General features: G+C 37.6%; 1 long non-coding RNA gene across 1 annotated transcript in view; it reads left to right on the top strand.

Annotated features, from left to right (window-relative positions):
* The first annotated feature begins 800 nt into the window (after positions 1-800).
* LOC131908396 (uncharacterized) overlaps positions 801-18,186 on the top strand; it is a 43,160-nt gene continuing 25,774 nt past the window's right edge. Inside the window, exon 1 of the long non-coding RNA XR_009378579.1 lies at positions 801-876. This is a non-coding gene — a long non-coding RNA (uncharacterized LOC131908396). The remainder of the gene's footprint in view (positions 877-18,186) is intronic.

Here is an 18,186-nt window from a genome sequence, read left to right on the forward strand (position 1 = left end):
AGTTCATAACTTTAAGGGGCTCTAATCTCACCTCTCTGATACAGCACACAACTGCTTAAACTCTGTGAGGAACTCTGAAACAAATTTCCCCTGGCCTTGGGCAAATTCTTAAACCTACATTTTATAGACTTCTTATCCATAAAATGGGATAAAGCTGCAATCTGCCTCCCAGGAGCAATTAGGGAGATTTAGCCAGCAGGTTTGTCTAATGCTTTGGGAAGGGAAAGAACACTGCCACATGGTTACCAGTCACCATTTTTTATCACCAAAATCTTAAACTAAAACCCTTTAGTTTTCAGAGTTCATTTTATGATTGTCTGAACAATGGTCAGTCCCTGTTTTCCTTTCTATTGAAACAAAGTATATATGAGAAATTTACAATTAATCATACTGAAAGCTTCACCTAAAAAGCAGATTTATTTTACTACATTTGTTTATTTGTGTGTGTGTGTGTGTGTGTGTGTGTGTGTGTCTGTGTGTGTGTGTGTGTGTGTGTGTCTGTGTATAGGTGCCTATATGGGACAAATGTACAGTGCCCATATGAAATGCAATAGTCAGTTCATCCTTCCAACATGCAGTCCCCAGGCATGAAACCAGTCTTAATGGCAAGTGTCTTTTTATGCATTGAGCCACCTTGCTTACTGGCCCCTCAAACTTTCATATTTTCAGTCCACAATGATATGAATCATCACTGTGTATGTGGTTATTCATACTTAAAATATATATCATACAGTAATTTGTTGGATTCTCACTTTGATTTATCATCTTCAAGCAGTTTTATAAATGTTGCTGTCAACTTTTCAGGATAGATAGTCTCCGAGGGACTATATCTTTTTATGTTTTCCCACTGATGACTCAGTCCTCCACTCTCTGCATGTAAGTCTGACCATCATAGCTTTTAATATTTAATCAGAAAGAATTTTTTTATGTGTAAGGCTACCACGAAATGTGTTATCTATAATTGAATGAAGTGTAAGTAAAAAAGCAGGAAGATTGAAACTATGTTGCTGTCAAGTGAGAAGATGACAGGGTTGCAGCCCTGTTAGAGGAGGGTCAGACTGGGGGCAGCAGGCCCTGAGAAACTGACCAGAGGATGTGCTTCCCCCCTACCCTTAGACCCTGGGAAACTCATCAGAAGATGTGCTGCCCCTAGTTCCAGACAACTAGGGGCTGCACACCAGACTTTTCCTGCTATAACTCAAAGGACATGATATAACGTAACTGGGATAATAAACAAAGCACCAGATATGCTCTATGGGATGTTTTCTGCTGTATACCATAGCTGTCAGAGAAAACGGGTTTACTGCAGATAAAAATGGGATGTCTAACTATCCGAGGAAATGGGTCTTCTGGCAAAATTGATACAATAACATAGATTGCTAGAGGATACGGCAATTTCCTTGCAGCTGCAGCTCTCCAATCAGTTCAAACCAAGCATCTTACCTGAAGTAAGCACCAATCCTGAGCTTGTAACTATATAGAGTTGGAATTCTCCTAGATCCCCTACCCTAACCATTATAAAAATCCTGCTTGATTGCTACTCAGGGTTTCTTCTGCTCAGCTGCTGCATCAGATTGATGTAGGGACCCGGGTTAACTCACAACAATAAAAAGACTCTTTACGTTTGCATCAGATTTGGTCTCTTGTTGGTCTTTGGGGGACTCTGAGTACAACATCAAGGAGAAACACGTTCACATATACATCCCTAAAACTGAACAATGCAAATAAAGCAGCGTTAACTGTTTCCACCCGAGGTCCAAATCATCTTCCTCATGTTTTCATTTTCTTTTCTGTCTTCAACACCACACACACACACACACACACACACACAGTGCCAATTAGAAAGTAAAACAATGTTAAGTTTCTCTTGAATATAAGTCACTCTTACCAATACTCAGATAAAAGTGAGGAAACTGAACCCTCCACACCTCCTAATCTACTCATTAAATAATTCACCGTCAGGAAATTGCACAGCACAGACTCTATCATATGGAAGGGGATGCATATTCCCTTAGTTATTAATTTATGTGTATCAGATAAACAAGTTCCATAGACATAACATTGATAGCCAACATTTATATGCTATTTACTTCATGTCAGTCAGTCAGTCATAAATGGATTTTCCATCAGTAAATTATTTAACCCTCAGAACAACCCTCAAGGGCAGAAACATATAACTGCTTTCATCTTACAAATGAGAAAACTGTGGCTTAGAGGATTTAAGCAACTTCTCCAAAGTCATACATCTAGGAAGAGGAGCAGCTGAGATTTGAACTCAGACAATGTGTTTTCTGAACTCCTGATGTCCTCCTGAAGCTCCACCTGAATGATTTCAAGAGACCTTATGTTGCAGAGGGGAACTTAGCTTCCAGTGGCTATCTGAGGAAATGTTGAGTTTTGGGCTGCAACTCACCGGCCTGACAACCCTTATATTTCTAAGTGCAATTAACTGCAAATGAAATTGCCTAAGTATTTTATTTTATATATTTATTTCTATAATGGAGCAGGAGAGGTAACTTTGCTAAATCGCTAGTCTCAGCCAGACAATCCCCTTAGCATCTTTATAGGAGGAGAGAATGGAAGTGACATAAAAGACTTCAAAGTAAGACACATAAAGTTTAATTAACCTGGCCCAAAGTCACACACAAATAAATGACCGAACTGGGATGCAAAACTGTGTATTTTTATCTCTAAGCCTATGTGACTGGCAATATATGATGCTGTTAGTTTAAAACTATAAAGAGCTACATGGCTGTGGATGTGTGTGAGTATACATTTATATAATAAAAGCTAAAATATAGGGCAAAATGGAAAAGAATATAGTGACAAGCTTATATAAGTCCAGTGTGGGTAGTCTTTCTGTCTCCTCCTCTAAACTATACCATAGCATCATCCCAGTAGCTTTCCTTCTTGACCCCCTTTTCTCTTACAATTTAATCTTGGACGATGTAGGTCAGTAACAGTGTAGAGGCTTGAATCTGCCGTTGTGATTCCTTCCTCCACACAGACCAAGAGGAAGAAAGCTTTAAAATTTTAGCCCTTACCTCTCCCCCCTTTTTTTGAATGAGTACTTTAAGACAGTGCAGACCTTTATTTCATGGGGGAGCCTGCAAAGAGGGTTCTCCAAAAGAGTCAAAGTCTGTCTGTCGTCTATTTACAAACTGGGATACTTGTAGAGAAGAAATGGGTAAAAGTTGAAAAGTTTCCCTTTGGGGGCCATATTTGGTCATTGCCTGGTTACAAAAAAAAAACTTACTTGAGTATATACACTACATTTTCTTCTTGAGAATTAAAGAAAAAAGAGGTCAGGAATTTGAAGGAGAGTGAGGAATGGCACATGAGAGGGATTGAAGGGAAGAAAGGAAAAGAGAAAATGTTGTGATTATATTATAATCACAAAGAATTCTTAAATGGAAAGAAAATGTATCTCTGAAGTTATTAGACTGAACTTCTAATTCTCATCATATTACATTCCTAAGGACTTGTTAGCAGTTCAAGTGAGCCAACTTGTGAGTTGTGCATTGACAGAATGAACCTTGTTGTGTGTCTGGTGACTTTAAGAGAATAGAAGCCCTGAGTCTTGATGTATACCTTTCTAATAGCTCCAGGACAGTTTTATTTATCCAAATGAGGATGTCTTCAGTTTACACCTATTCTTGATCATAAGAGATAAAGGTTGATAGACATCTGCTTAAATTATGTCTCACTTTGGGGGTGGTTTATATTTTTGTACAAAACCCTTTTTAGAAAAGGAATTTCACAAGCTGGGAAGACTGCTCGGCAGGTAAAAGAACCAGTTATGTAAACCTGAAGACAAGAATTCTATCCCTGAAGCTCACTTCAAAGGCCAGGTAGTCTGCTAACAAGAGCATTTATAATCCAAGCACTACTACCAAGAGAAAGGAGTATCTTTGGTGGCAAAGTTTTTCATCTCATGTACTTACTCTATTCTGTGGATAACATCAGATGGAGAATAACATTGACAGTAATTCTATGGTGGTATCTGAGCTGAGTAGAAATTTCAATATCAATCAGTGATGTCTGTCAGAACTAGAGAACTGGACATTGGCCACAGCATGTCCAGAGACTTTCCATATTCAGTCCTGCACATTTGGATCTGACAATGCCCTGTAAATGGACTCCTGAAGGATACCCTGGATAATACTGTGTTGTCATATCCTTCAGCCATGGCCAACTCAGTATTACTGCTTGAGAATTCTTCCTAACATCTAAGCTGCCTAGACCGGCTATAGTCCGAAGTGATTTTTACTTGTTCAGCTCTGTTCAGAGGTACATTTGCTATACAATAACTCCTCTTATACATGAAGGCAGTTATTAAAGACCAGGCCTGGAGATTGCCCAGAAAAGGATGGAGGCTGCAAATTGGGACAGCTGCAATTGAGATGCCCATTGTGTTATATCTCCAGGCTGAGAGGTTCATCTGTTTTCAGAAAAATACAGGCATTTCTGTTCTATTGCAGCAGGAAGGAGAGATGCTTTCTGAACAGAATACAGGAGCAAAATAGCTGCACCCTACACAATGCAGACTCATAATGGAAAACAAATTTGACCCATTTTATAACAACAACAACAAAAAAATGTTCACTCCCTTTGGTGTTTTGTGGTCCCATTAGCTGTCTTTGGACTGATAGAAATTAACTACATCATATTGCCCAATTATTCTGTTCTCTCTTTCATCAAGGCCTGTATGGAGTAGGGAAAATATACATAAGTTGATCCCAGTCTGTACAGATGAAAAAAAGAACATGGAAAGAATTGCACAAAGATAATTGCTGTGTTATTTTAGCCTAGTGAAATAACACAAGTAGAACAAACAGGCAAGGGTTTGGTTTTCACCCAGCTGAATCATCTTTAGACCATGTGCAAAAGGGGTTGGGTTCTTAAAGAAAATGGCCATTGAAGCTGTCCTTCAAGTTATTTAAACATTTGGTACCATTGGAAAAACGTATAGGGGAGCTCAGCTTGTGATTCAAAGCCTTTGTCATTGACTGGGGTTTATACCTCCAGGAAATAGCCTCAGTGTGATTCCCAAGAATGATTTATATAGGTTTTAAGTACCATTTGCAGTATCAGAGTCCTTGACAGGCTATAGGCATTTCCAGTTTGTCTTAAAAATTTATGTTTATTACTCACAAGCCAATGATGAAGTTCAAAAAGCCTATAGTTGGAAGTCTTAAGTAATTAAATTAAGTCACAGTATCAAGAAAAATATGGATTAGTAGGGAGAAAATGTAAATTTCACTCAAAAACTAGAATTAAAACAGATAAGGAAAGAAACAAAAATCCCATGTTTCAGATTAAGATGAAAGAAGAGACTTATTTCTTTGCAGTGAGTTTAGCAAGTAGACAAAATGGATATGGACACAAAAAACTGGTATTGGAAGATAGGTTGAAGGACGTGGTTGTGAGGAAAGGAATAAAAACCCAGGTAGGGCAGGAATAGGAACAGGGTAGAAATTTTAATTGTAATTAGATAATAAAGGAAGTATATGATGGAAGAAATATATCAGCCAAGAGAACATACCTAACAGACAGAGAAAGCTCCTCCAAGAGTCCCAGGTGAGCCATTTGGAGGCATATGCTCAAAGTTGTACATCAGGACCACATCAAGAGCAGGAAAATATGAAAACTGAAAAACCTGAGTTAAAGAGTAAAATGATTGGTAAAGGATGATTTCAAGATCTGTAAGAAATCAGCCACATCAATGAAATTATCACACAGAAAGAAATGGGTATTTCCCATCTTCTGAGGGAATAAGTTTTGAAATACATAAATTTAGAATTGTATGGAAATGCTGAAATGACTTAGAGAAGGGCCAGGATATACAGAATGCCCCAACAAGGGTCCATGTTCGATGTTCTTGCAGGGAGAACTTCCTAAGCCTTTCCTACTTGGACAGCTGAGGTTTTGTTTTGTTTTGTTTTTTTATATTTGTTTAAACTATGAATTCTGATAGACTAAAAATTATCAATCTATCTCTCTCAGGAATGGAATATGAAAGAGGGCATAGTCTGATACACAAATTGCTGACAAAAGTGGTATCTGAATGTGAGCCAGAAAGCAATATAAAAGTAAGGACTATGGTTTCAGTGTACCTACAATAGCTAATCTAGACTGTCAATTTGACACACCCAAGAAAAGGGAAGCTCAACTGAGGGATTGCCTCCATCAAATTGACCTGTGGGTACGTGCACAGGGCATTCTCTTGATTGTTAATTGTTATAGGAGAGCCCAGCCCACTTTGGGTGGTGTCATTCCTGGGCAAATTGTCCTGGGTTGCATTTAAAAAAAGGTAAACATAATGCTGGAAGTGAGCTGGGGAGCAGGCTAGTAATCAGAAGGTTTGTGCTTCAGTCTCCTGCCTTGGCTTCTCACTGTGAAGGACTATAAATAACCTGAAAAGTGAAATAAACTTCTCTTTCTCAAGTTGCTGTTGGTCATAATGTGTATCATAACAATAACAACAACAAAATCAGATCAATAAAGTGTCCTTCAAATTTCATGACTCAGGGGTTAGATCCCCAATGTAAAATTGTTGCAGTACAGGGCCTGATAAGGGTTAATTGGATTGATGCTATGATGTAGGCATGAGAGAGTTGTCAGAAGAATGGACTGCTGTAAAAGTGAGTTTGTAACCATCCTGTTTCTGACTAAGAGCATTTTTGTGTAGCTGAAGATTTCCTGTGTGCCACCCAGTCTGAAGCTGCTCAGACCCAAGTAGACACACAGAGGCTTATATTAATTAAAACTGCTGGGCCATTAGCTCAGGCTTACCATTGACTAGCTCTTACACTGAAACTCAGCCCATTTCTGTTAATCTATATGTTGCCACATGTTCTGTGGCTTTACCTGTATGTCATTACATACTGCTCCCTGGACGGCGGGTGGGCAACTTCTGACTCAGCCTTCCTCTTCCCAGAATTCTTCTTGTCTGTTAATCCCAACTATACTTCCTACCTGGCTACTGGTCAATCAGCATTTTATTTATCAACCAATCAAAGCAATACATTCACAGAATACAGAGCAACATCACCCATCATTTCCCCTTTTCTTTCTGTTTAAAAGGAAGGTTTTTAACTTCAGTATAATAAAATTACATAAACAAAACAGTTATCAAGCAAGAATTACAGTTATAATATCTAGTCTATTTGTATTTGGCAAAATTAAAGAAAATATTCTGTCTATTCTGTATTTGTGAGTCTAAAGTTTTATATCTAAAGTTTTATATCTAATTTATCTTTTATCATAACCAAGGAAAATTATAACTATCTAGTCTTCAACTACATCAAGGACCTCAGAAGGATATAATACTACCTAAGTAAACAGGAAGAGCATTGTAAGCAATGTCCAAAAATCTAGAATGACAGAGACAGCTGGCTACCTGGACAGTTACTCAAAGTTCTTCTGTAATGTTAGGGCATCCATTTTTCAGCCTACATGCCTAGAGTGTCTCAATCATTTCTCTCTGTGTCATGTAGAATGTCTGGCAATTTTTTCTGCAAAGCAGGAACATGAAGGACCATCTCGTCTTGTAAAGTTCAGTGGTCACCTTCCTATAGGTCCTGCATATCCAGTCGATAAAATATTTTCTCAAGCATTCCAAGCAAGAACAGTTTCTTGCCCAAATGGCTATTTTTGCCAAAAAGATAAACTCCATGTGGAGTGTCTTCAATGCCCATCTCTCTTTCTGAAGTAAATCGGTGCTGGCAGGGGCAGACATGTCTCATTGTCCAGAAAGCCTAAGTTTTTAAAACATTTTAAATGCCATATTCTGTAGGTCTTTGAAGTGTTTGAAGATTATCTACCTAATTGAATTATATTTATGTATACCTAATTGAATCATATTCATGTATATCTAGAAAACTCAACATGACTATAAGTTTGACTATCATAGAAGACAAATTATTAATCTGTATTTCTTAATTATCTATTACAATTTAAGTGAGTTACATAAACATAATACCTTAAAGGAGAGTAGAAATATATATACAGTATAACAAAATTAAATTTAAATTTTTATCAATAAACAAAAATCTATACCTATGTAAAACATTTTAAAGAAGTAGCTCTTTAAAAGTAGGCTCAACAAGCCATCCTTTTATCCTATCATATCTATATCCTATATTTTTACAGCATATCATATCCCCTCTTCTTCTTTTAGAAAGATATTGATTATGACCAATAACAATTTGTAACCAACAACCTAAACAAAGACAAACATCCATAATCCATTTTATGGAAATGTCAGCATAGTGTTCTAGGCTACTTCCTGCTGATAAAGGGCACTGTATTCTTATGGGGATCCTGAGAAAATTAAGAATTATGGTCAAGTCCTGACTGAAATAGTCTGTGAGGCTGCATTGTCTAAGCCAGTTGCCTTGAAGCCGTTTTAGATGTTGGGTCATCTGGGCCATGGTGTTACCAGAGACCTTTCAGGGGGGTCTTAGCTGGTCAAACCTGATGTATCTTAGCCTAAAGCAAATCCATGGCCTCTTGCTTCCTATGGAAACAAAAACAGAGCCTCCTTTCCAAAGCATCATATACTTAGATCCAAATTTTGAAGTCAAGATACCTTTGAAATATACATATTGATTTAATTCAGCAGGTTTTATAATCAAATGTTTCTCTGCAGTTAAAAATTCCAAAGATAATATGATCCAGACTCTCTGTGTGATATCCATCTTTATATGGCTTATTTTTATATTACCTTTACTGTCTCTTTATTTTTTAAAGCTCTCTATTTCTTTACATAACTGTCTATGTCCCTTTTCCTCTCTATTCCAAGCCTATGTATATTTTTACACACACTTTAAACCATTTAGAAGTATATTTTATCTAAATTTGTTTTATTGTCAATCTATTGCTTTAACCTGCAGCATTACTAAGACTAAAATAGCAGCTTTGGCTGCTGACTCCACTCACCTCAGCATTCCAACATGGTGGAACTATGTTTATCACCAACTTTGGGGGAACCATGCTCACCAATGAATCTGGGAGACAATGGGTCTATGCCTCCATCCAGGAGCTTGTAGCCCTAAAACGTCTTTTTTTTGTATTAGCAAAAGCTAAATCCACCACACAGTGCACTGAATGGCTCTCAGATGCTACTGTGTATGATGGCAGGAATCGGCCATGATGCACTCAAGCCCATATGTTGTGAACCCATCATAATGTAGCTCAAACCCACAGGCTTCAACATCTCTATATCATAGCTTTCCTCAGAGACACAACTAGGAAGCTACTCTTGGCTCCATTTTAGAATCTTTAAAAAAAAAAAAAAAAAAAAAACTTTCTCAGGTTTTAGGAGGAAACTCTTGCCCCACATTGGGCGCCATTTGTGGCTGAAGTTTTTCTGGTCCCATCTGGCTCTGCAGCCCTGTGGTCCTGCAGCTGCTCAAACCAAAATGAACACATAGAGGCTTATATTAATTTCAAACTGTCTGGCCTAATTGCTCAGACGTCTCACTAGCTAGCTCTTACATCTTAAATTAACCCATTTCTATAAATCTATACTGTGCCACGTGGCTCGTGACTTACCGGTATCTTTACATCTTGATTCTCATGGTGGTGGCTGGCAGCATCTCCTCTGATCTACCTTTCTCCTTCCTCCTCTCTAGTTAGAAAGTCCTGCCTAACCCTATTCTACCTCATCATTGGCCAAACAGCTTTATTTATCAACCAATCAGAGCAACACATATTCACAGCATATGGAACAGCATCCCCATCATGCTTGTTTGTTTGTTTGTTTTTTCTTTCTTTCTGTCATTTTCTGGACTTCTATTGATGCATAAATGCATTTATTGTGTTACAGCAGCATGCCCTTAGCTGTTTCATCTTTAAAATCATGAGACAAATAAATCTTTATGGCTTATAAATTATTAAGTCTCTGGTACTATTTTCTAGCAGTACAAGAAAAATCTTTAAACATTCAAAAAATATAATAATCCCTCAGATCAAACCATTATCTCTAAAGCTACACATAAGAAAAAAGGGGAAAAAGGGGAGGGTGGAATTTCATAGTCTTCATTCACATTCAGAGAAAGAGGTGTAGTGTTTTGAGGGAGAAAGTAGTGTTTCTACACAGCTAGTAGTAGCTACAAAAACATTGAAAATATTTCAGCAGCCCAGTAATCATAGTCAAGAAATACCAAGAGCCAGGTACAAGAACTGACAGCCTGGCTTAAAGATCATTTCTCTTTTTATCTCTTATCTTATTTGTTGTATGTTGTTATGTTGTACATTGGGATTGGAATAGTCTTCAATCAATGTTATTTATCTGGCATGCTATATACATTCCTCTCACTTTGTGACCTCTCCAGTAACCTTCCAAAGCAAAAACATGATTAACCATGTTTTGACTCTTGAAATCATTTTTTATATTATCTCATTTCATATTTTTTAAGAAAATGTATATGGAACTGCCACTTAGCTGAACGGTCCAACCCTTTTTCTTGTTGCATACTACAGTGATTAATAGTATTTCATTACAGTCCCATAAGTTGCAGGTACTTTTAGATATTAAGGTTCATTTTAATGCATAACTAACCTATCTCTTTTCATCTTAAACCTCTGTGCCACAGCTCTCCTAGTAGGAATTGGTCAGGCCTGTGATTCTTGTCTGGGGCTTGGGCTGACAAGATGAAGTTTGTAGCACATATTATTTTCCTATATTTTATGGTTTCGTCTCCTCCGTGTGTTTATTCTTCCAGTGTACAAAGTAAGGAGAGAAATGCAATTACTTAATGGCAGTTTGACTGTATCTTTTATTCATTTCTAAATGATTTGGCCTTCTCTTACTACAGTTTGCTTGTGGAGATATTTCATGAACACTTACCAGCTACCTCATCTTGGCTTTGTATGGGTGGTACTCAGTTATTAGTTATTTCATACAGTTTTCCTTTCCCTGTTGAAGGATATTCAGTCACTCTGTTAACCCTGAGTTAGCATTTACTTTAATTAAATAAAATTAACCTTGAGTCAAGAGGCTGAGTTAGCAACTACTAGATAGAAATTAATCATGGAACATCAGAGGGCATCTGGAATAGATAGAGAGATACACTGGAAGAAGTAGAGAGGAATATTGAGTGAAATAGCTGTTTTTTGTTTTGGTGGAGTGGAAGGATGTGCTTTTTGGGAGATGTCAGCAAGGAGAGAAGGTTAGCTAGTTCCTACTCAACATCTCTGTGCTAGCAGGCTTTCACCCAAACCATCAAGTCCTATTTACAAATAGAACAATAGAGATTTAGTTAAAGCTACCTTTAGTGGCAAGGGCAGAGCTGGTGCCTGTGGGAACAGAATTGCCACCAGACTGTGGCCTGAGTGGCTGGGCTGCTGCCAGGGAAGCAGGCTGGTAACTGTGGAGTTGTAATTGCTGGCTGAAATAGCAGTAGATTGAGGCACAGCCACTGTGAGGAAGAAAAAAAAATTGGCACTCCAACGTGTGGCATGACCACACTGTCAGAGAAGTCACACCAACCAGCTCTGCTGCAGTTGCTGTCAGGGCCTTTCCTCCCAAACACTCAGAACAAGAGGGTGCTGCTTGCTGGAACTCCAAAAAGTGCACACACACACTTGGAAATTGTGAGAGGGGACTGCCCATGCCTTGGCCAAACTGAGAAGTCAGCAGATTTGGTTAAATACTTAAGAAGTCCTTTAGGAGAGAGTTAAATCATATTAAAAAGAAAACTCTTCACCACATTAAGAAAGGGAAACATTAATATGCAGTGTTCTAGGACCATGCATAGTTGGTCCTAGAACCATGCTGCTATGGTTGGTTTGAAAATGGGGAATTTAAATGAGGGGATAAATAACTTAGCTGGGATTGACATAATGTTGATTGTAATTCCTATCAGTTTGGTAATTAATATTCTAATCTTATGAAAGTGGCTTGATAACTGTAAAATATGATAACTGATACAAACTTTCAAAAGACTTACCAATGAAAATAAGAAAAAAATTGACTGTCAAGATACAAGTCTTAGAAGGACTTTCAGTTGAGAAGGTACAAACTTTAGAAACACTCATTAATGAAAATAAGAAAAATACTCAGACACAAACAGAGGAATTTAAAGCAGAACCTACCACATCACTGCTTTATGAAACTGAAGGTGAGTGACCTAAGGTTATTAGAAAACCAACCTTGGTTCATAGTTCATGTGTTTCCATTCGTTTGGCTATTTGTCACTGTGCTTTATCCAACCTTGGTCTCAACAATTCTCGCTCATATAAACCCTCCTCTTTCTCGCTAATTGGACTCCCAGAGCTCCACCGGGGGCTTAGCCATGGATCTCTGCATCCAGATCCCTCAGTCATTGGATGGGGTTTCTAGCACAACAATTAGGGTGTAATGGTTGGGTCCCCAACTGGATCAGGCCCTCTGAATGGGTGAGATAGTTGATTGGCTCGATCTGTTTGGGAGGCATCCAGGCAGTGGGCCTGGGTCCTGTGCTCATTGCATGAGTTGGCTGTTTGAAATCTGGGGCCTATGCAGGGTCACTTGGCTCGGCCTGGGAGGAGGGGACTGGACCTGCCTGGACTGAGTCTACCAGGTTGATCTCAGTCCTTGGGGGAGGCTTTGCCCTGGAGGAGGTGGGAATGGGGGGTGGGCTGGGGGGAAGGTGAGGGGGGGCGGGAGGGGGGAGAACAAGGGAATCCATGGCTGATATGTAGAACTGAATTGTATTGCAAAATAAAAAAGAAAGAAAGAAAACCAACCTTAATTTATCCAGTTACCATACAAGAATAACAACCAGATGATAGGCACCCCCAAGGCTATATAGAAATTAATTGGAATCCTGTAAAAATGATAGCTTTGAAGAGATTTAAGGAAGAAGTTCTTTCATTTGGTATGAATTCATCATTTGTGAAGCAGATATTAAATTCATAGGTAACTAGAAAGAGAATTATTCCACAAGATTGGAAAGAGTTAGCTACAACAATATGGAAGCTGGTCCTCAGTTACAATGGAAAATATGGTGGAGAGAGGAAGATGGGATCATAGAACAACAAAGTAGGGCTAGAGGTATGGAAATTTTCCAAGATCAGCTTTTTGTTGAGGGCCAGTATGCTGATTTGCAAAGACTGTCTATCTTTGATGATCACACATTGGCTCTATGCTGTATAGCAGCTCTAAATGCTTAGGACAGGGTTGAGGAATCATGAAAGAGGATGGAATCATTTACTAAAATTACACAAGGGCCAAAAGAAGGCTTCAATGATTTTTCCAATGACTCATTTCAGTGGTAAATAGAATGATACCAGATCCAGAGGTTAGACAAATATTAATTGAATCTTTGGGTTTTGAAAATGCTAATTCAGAATGTGAAAGGGTGATTAGGCCTTTAAAGGCAACATCAGCACCCATCAATTAATGGATCTGAAATATGGCTGATATTGGATCTCATATTTATTATGATACTTGGATTCAAGAAGCGATTTCTAAAAATTTTAAGAAAATCAAAAGGTCAGATGTTTTAATTGTGGTAAACAAGGTCATCTGAAAAGGAATTACAGGCAAGATGTTCCAAGAAACATTGTTTTTTCTAGAGATAATCCTGACAGAGGGCCCCAGCCTTCTGGATTATGCAGAAGGTGTAGCAAAGGCTGGCATTGAACTAATGAATTCAGATGAACATAGGACAGCCAAGGTAATCCTTTGCTATTAGGAACCACCTTTGAGGACCTCTCACAGGCCCTATGTCAAATTTGTTTCAGTCATTCCTTGTCAGCATTAAGGAAAACCCTCCACAGAGAAATTAAAAAACTTAATGCCTGTTGTTAAAAACCATACTGCTCTGGATGACAGAACAGCTTTAGTAGATAAAATTTTCAGGAGAGATCATAAAAAGAGTATCTAGGCAAACTTCTACAAATGATCAAAGACCAAAGCTAAAAATACAAATAAATGGTTTTAAAATTGAGGGTCTGGTAGACATGTTTGCAAAGGTAACAGTATTTTTACCAAAATCTTGACATCCAGATTGGCCTCTTCAGGAGGTAAATGTTCAGCTTCTAGGGATTGGAATTGTATCTCAGGCAAAACAAAGTCCAAGATGGGTTGAGGTTATAGGGCCAGAAGGACAGATAAGAAAATTAAAGCTATATGTAGTTAACGTAGCCATGAATTTATGGGGACATGATTTTTTGCAGCAAAGGAAAACACTGATTAGCATTCCTCCAGTCTCAGAAACAAACCAAAGACGAACTAATGCTTCTGAAAAAAATATAGAAATGTATTATAAAGAACTGTCACCAACTGTTTAGGTTGTACATAATCAGGGCATAACAGCTGCTGATCTTTCAAAGGTACCAATAGCCCTATCTTTAAAATTGTTAACTGACAAACCTGTGTGTGTAGAACAATGACCTTTGACATCAGAAAAATTATAGGCATTAGAACAGCTGGTACAGGAGCAGTTAAATGCTTAACATGTGGAAGAATTTACCAGTTCCTTGGAATTATCCTATATTTGTTAGTAATAAGAAATCAGGTATTAGGGCCATATGGAGAGCCTGCTCCAAGGCCACCTCCAAGGTAATGCAAGAAAATCCATGAAGGAGTGAGAGCTAGATTTTTTCTATCTGAGGATATTTAGAAATAAGTTGCTATTTGACTGGTAAAATAAGAAAACAATCATGCTTTCTGATGTTAACTTTCTCTTTTACTTCATCTTAAGAATGGTCTCTGACTTTTTTGTCTCCACACTGCTATATATCTCCACATTACTACATACCATACATACAGCTATATGTCTTTCTTTGGGTACATACAGCCATATATCTCTATACACAGTTACATCTGTTTTCACATGTCTACACATCTATCTTCTACATACATTTCTCTTCCATATCCCTTTTCCTTTACAGCTTCATCTTCCTTGCCTCTACACAGTTACCAATCTCTACATAGCCACAGCTAAACATCCTTTGCATAGCTCTCTCATCATATAGCAATTTACATAGGCATAGCTTCTCTACATATCAGCACCTCTTAAATACAGCTCTCTCTCTCTCTCTCTCTCTCTCTCTCTCTCTCTCTCTCTCTCTCTCTCTCTCACACACACACACACACACACACACATACTCACTCATTCACACACACATATTCTAGATTATTCACTCATTCTTTACTTATTCACTCTTACACCCACTCATTCCCTAACACTTCTTTCATGCTTCTTCTTCATGCTTCTTTTCCTTCATCTCTGACTCAGCACACACACACACACACACACACACACACACACACACACACACACACATGCTTCACTCACATTCTGCAGCAGCTCTCACATAGCTCTACACAGCCATCTCCACACTGCTGATGTTCTTTCTTCATAACCAAACTCTGGAAAATTATAAGTTATATTTTCCGGGACCTACCCCTTCTCAAAACACAAGATAAGTCACACAATTTCTCTTATTAGTAATGTCACATTGACTTAGCTCTAAGTTGGTGAGGGGTCCCAGACATTAAATAATTGGCTGATTCTTGAGCAGTTAGGGTAAGTGCAGAAAAGGAGCTACTGCAAGGACTATGTCTTGATGTAAACAACCTGGCCTTGATTTAGCAATAATCAATACCTGGGGATTAATCTTTGTATATATTCTGTAGGGGCAGCTTAGTCTGTTTTGGACTAGTTCTAAGGTCTTTGCAAAATGTGTAAAAGGCTGTCTTTGAGACTGAGAATACAGTTAGTTTCCCTTGTCATTAAAGAAGAATATTCTGTCAATATTTCTATTCATCAGAATTATACAGCTTAAACAGAAATCCACAGCTAAATATGTGCCTAGAGATGTAAAACACGCTACCAAAGGACTGTGGAAAACACCACACAGCTGTTCTTATAGGGAAGTATAATGGTGGTACATGAGAAAGTTACAGACAGAAAACAACTGGTTTCCATAGCCAGTGACCTCATGGCTTTGCCAGGTGGGGCTCCCCATCAGGGAGTTACACGTCTTGTGGGGTGACTTGTCAATCACCAGTTGTCACCTGTGGTATATTCCCGCAGCACTTAGCAATCTGGAAAATGGAGAATTTTAACAGATTTAAGAGCCATAAATAAGGTAGATTCAGCCAATGAGCTCTTATAGCCTAGAATTCCTTGGCTTCTTTATTACCAAAGGGTGGTCTATTTAATGATTGATTTAAAAGACTGCTTTTTTTAAAATTATACCTTTCAAGAATAGGATAGAGAAAAATTTGCCTTCATAGTGCCTATTTATAATAATTCCCAACCTGTTAAAACGTACCATGGAAAATTCTTCCACAAAGGATGTTAAATGCCCACATAATATGTTGATATTTTGTAGGAGTCATTACAACTAATTCATAAACAGTTTCTTCAATCTATAATTTACCATTATATGAATGATATCTTATTGGCTGATTCACACACAGATATTTTAGAAAAGATGTTTGATAAAGAAAATTTTACTTTGTTAGGGGTTACAAATTGCTCTTGAAAAAACACAAAGAGGAGATTTTATTAATTATTTAGGATATAAGATACGTTTACAGAAAATTCAACCACAGCAAGTTCAAATCAGGAGAGACTGATTGTGAATTCTTAGTGATTTCAGAAGTTGCTGGAAGATATTAATTGGCTATGACCCACAGTTGGATTAACAACTCAAGAACTAAGTAACTTATTTCAAACCTTTCAAGATGATAAGGACTTAAATAGTCAAGAAAAGTATCAACTAAGGCTGAGAGAGAATTGGCTCTATTAGAAAAGAAATTACAGGATGTACATGTGGATTGCTTAGATCCAGAGCTTGACTGTATTCTAGTTATATCACCTTCTACTCATTCTTCCCCATGAATTCTTATTCAGAGAGAAGATAATATGTTAGAATGGATATTTTTAGCACACAAAGACAATAAAAAATTAAAGTCCTATGAAGAAAAAAGGTTTTTGAATTGATTCTGAAAGAAAAATTGAGACTTTGTCAATTATCAGGAATAGATTTGGCAGAAGTTGTGGTACCTTTTACTGTTGCTGAAATTGCCTCATTATGGGCAGAAAATGAACATTGACAAAGAGCTTACAGTAATTTCTTGGGAGAGATTAGCAACAAATATCTCAAAAGCAAGAAACTTCGCATGCCTTTAATCCCAGCACTTGGGAGGCAGAAGCAGGTGGATCTCTGTGAGTTTGAGGCCAGCCTGGTCTACAAAGTGAGTTCCAGGAAAGACACAAAGCTACACTGAGAAACCCTGTCTTGAAAAAAAAAAAGAAAAGAAAAGAAAGAAAGAAATTTCAGTTCATAAAAAGAGCTATTTGGATTCTTCCTGATATAATAAAGGGAACACCAGTTTCTCAAGCCCCTATGTTCTCCACTGATGCAAATAAATCAGGGAAGGCAGTTGATAAGTCAGAAAAGATAAGTAAAGTGCCTCAAGGCCCTTATGAGTCAGTTCAGAAATCAGAATTACATGTTATTCTCATGGTATTATTAGATTTTCCAGAAGCTCTTAATATAGTTAGAGACTCTCAATTTGCAGAAAGAGTTGTTTTACATATTGAAACTGCTGATCTTATTCCAGATGATTCAGAATTAACTATATTATTTATTCAACTACAACAAAAAATCAGAAATAGAAATCATTCTTTGTGTGGAACACGTATCAGATCCCAAACAGGTTTACCATGCTCTCTAGAAAAAGCTAATGATGAAATCATTCAGCTTTGATAGGAACTGTGCTAGAAGACTCAGAATTTTATAAGAAACACCATGTTAACAGCAATGGTTTGAAGAAAGATATTTCTATCACTTGGCAACAAGCCAAAGAAAATATAAGAAAAAGTTCTACTTGTTCTTTGTATAATCAAACTTCATTACCTTCAGGTAGTAACCCAAAATGTACTCAAAGAAATGAAAGTTGGCAAATGGATGTGTTTCATTTTGCAGAGTTCAGAAAATTAATATAAGTGCACCATACCATAGAAATATTGAGAATTTCAATGGGCAACTGCTTTTAGTTCTGGAAAGAATGATTATGTAATTACACATTTATTAGCAGTTATGGCCATTAGGGAATACCTGTTCAAATTAAAACTGACATTGATCTAGCATATGTTTCTAGTAAAATAATTTTTTTATCAAATTACAACTTAAAACATATTACAGGTATACCTCATAATCTTACAGGACAAGCAG

The sequence above is a fragment of the Peromyscus eremicus genome, chromosome 4, assembly GCF_949786415.1.
Source record: "Peromyscus eremicus chromosome 4, PerEre_H2_v1, whole genome shotgun sequence".
NCBI lineage: Eukaryota > Metazoa > Chordata > Mammalia > Rodentia > Cricetidae > Peromyscus > Peromyscus eremicus.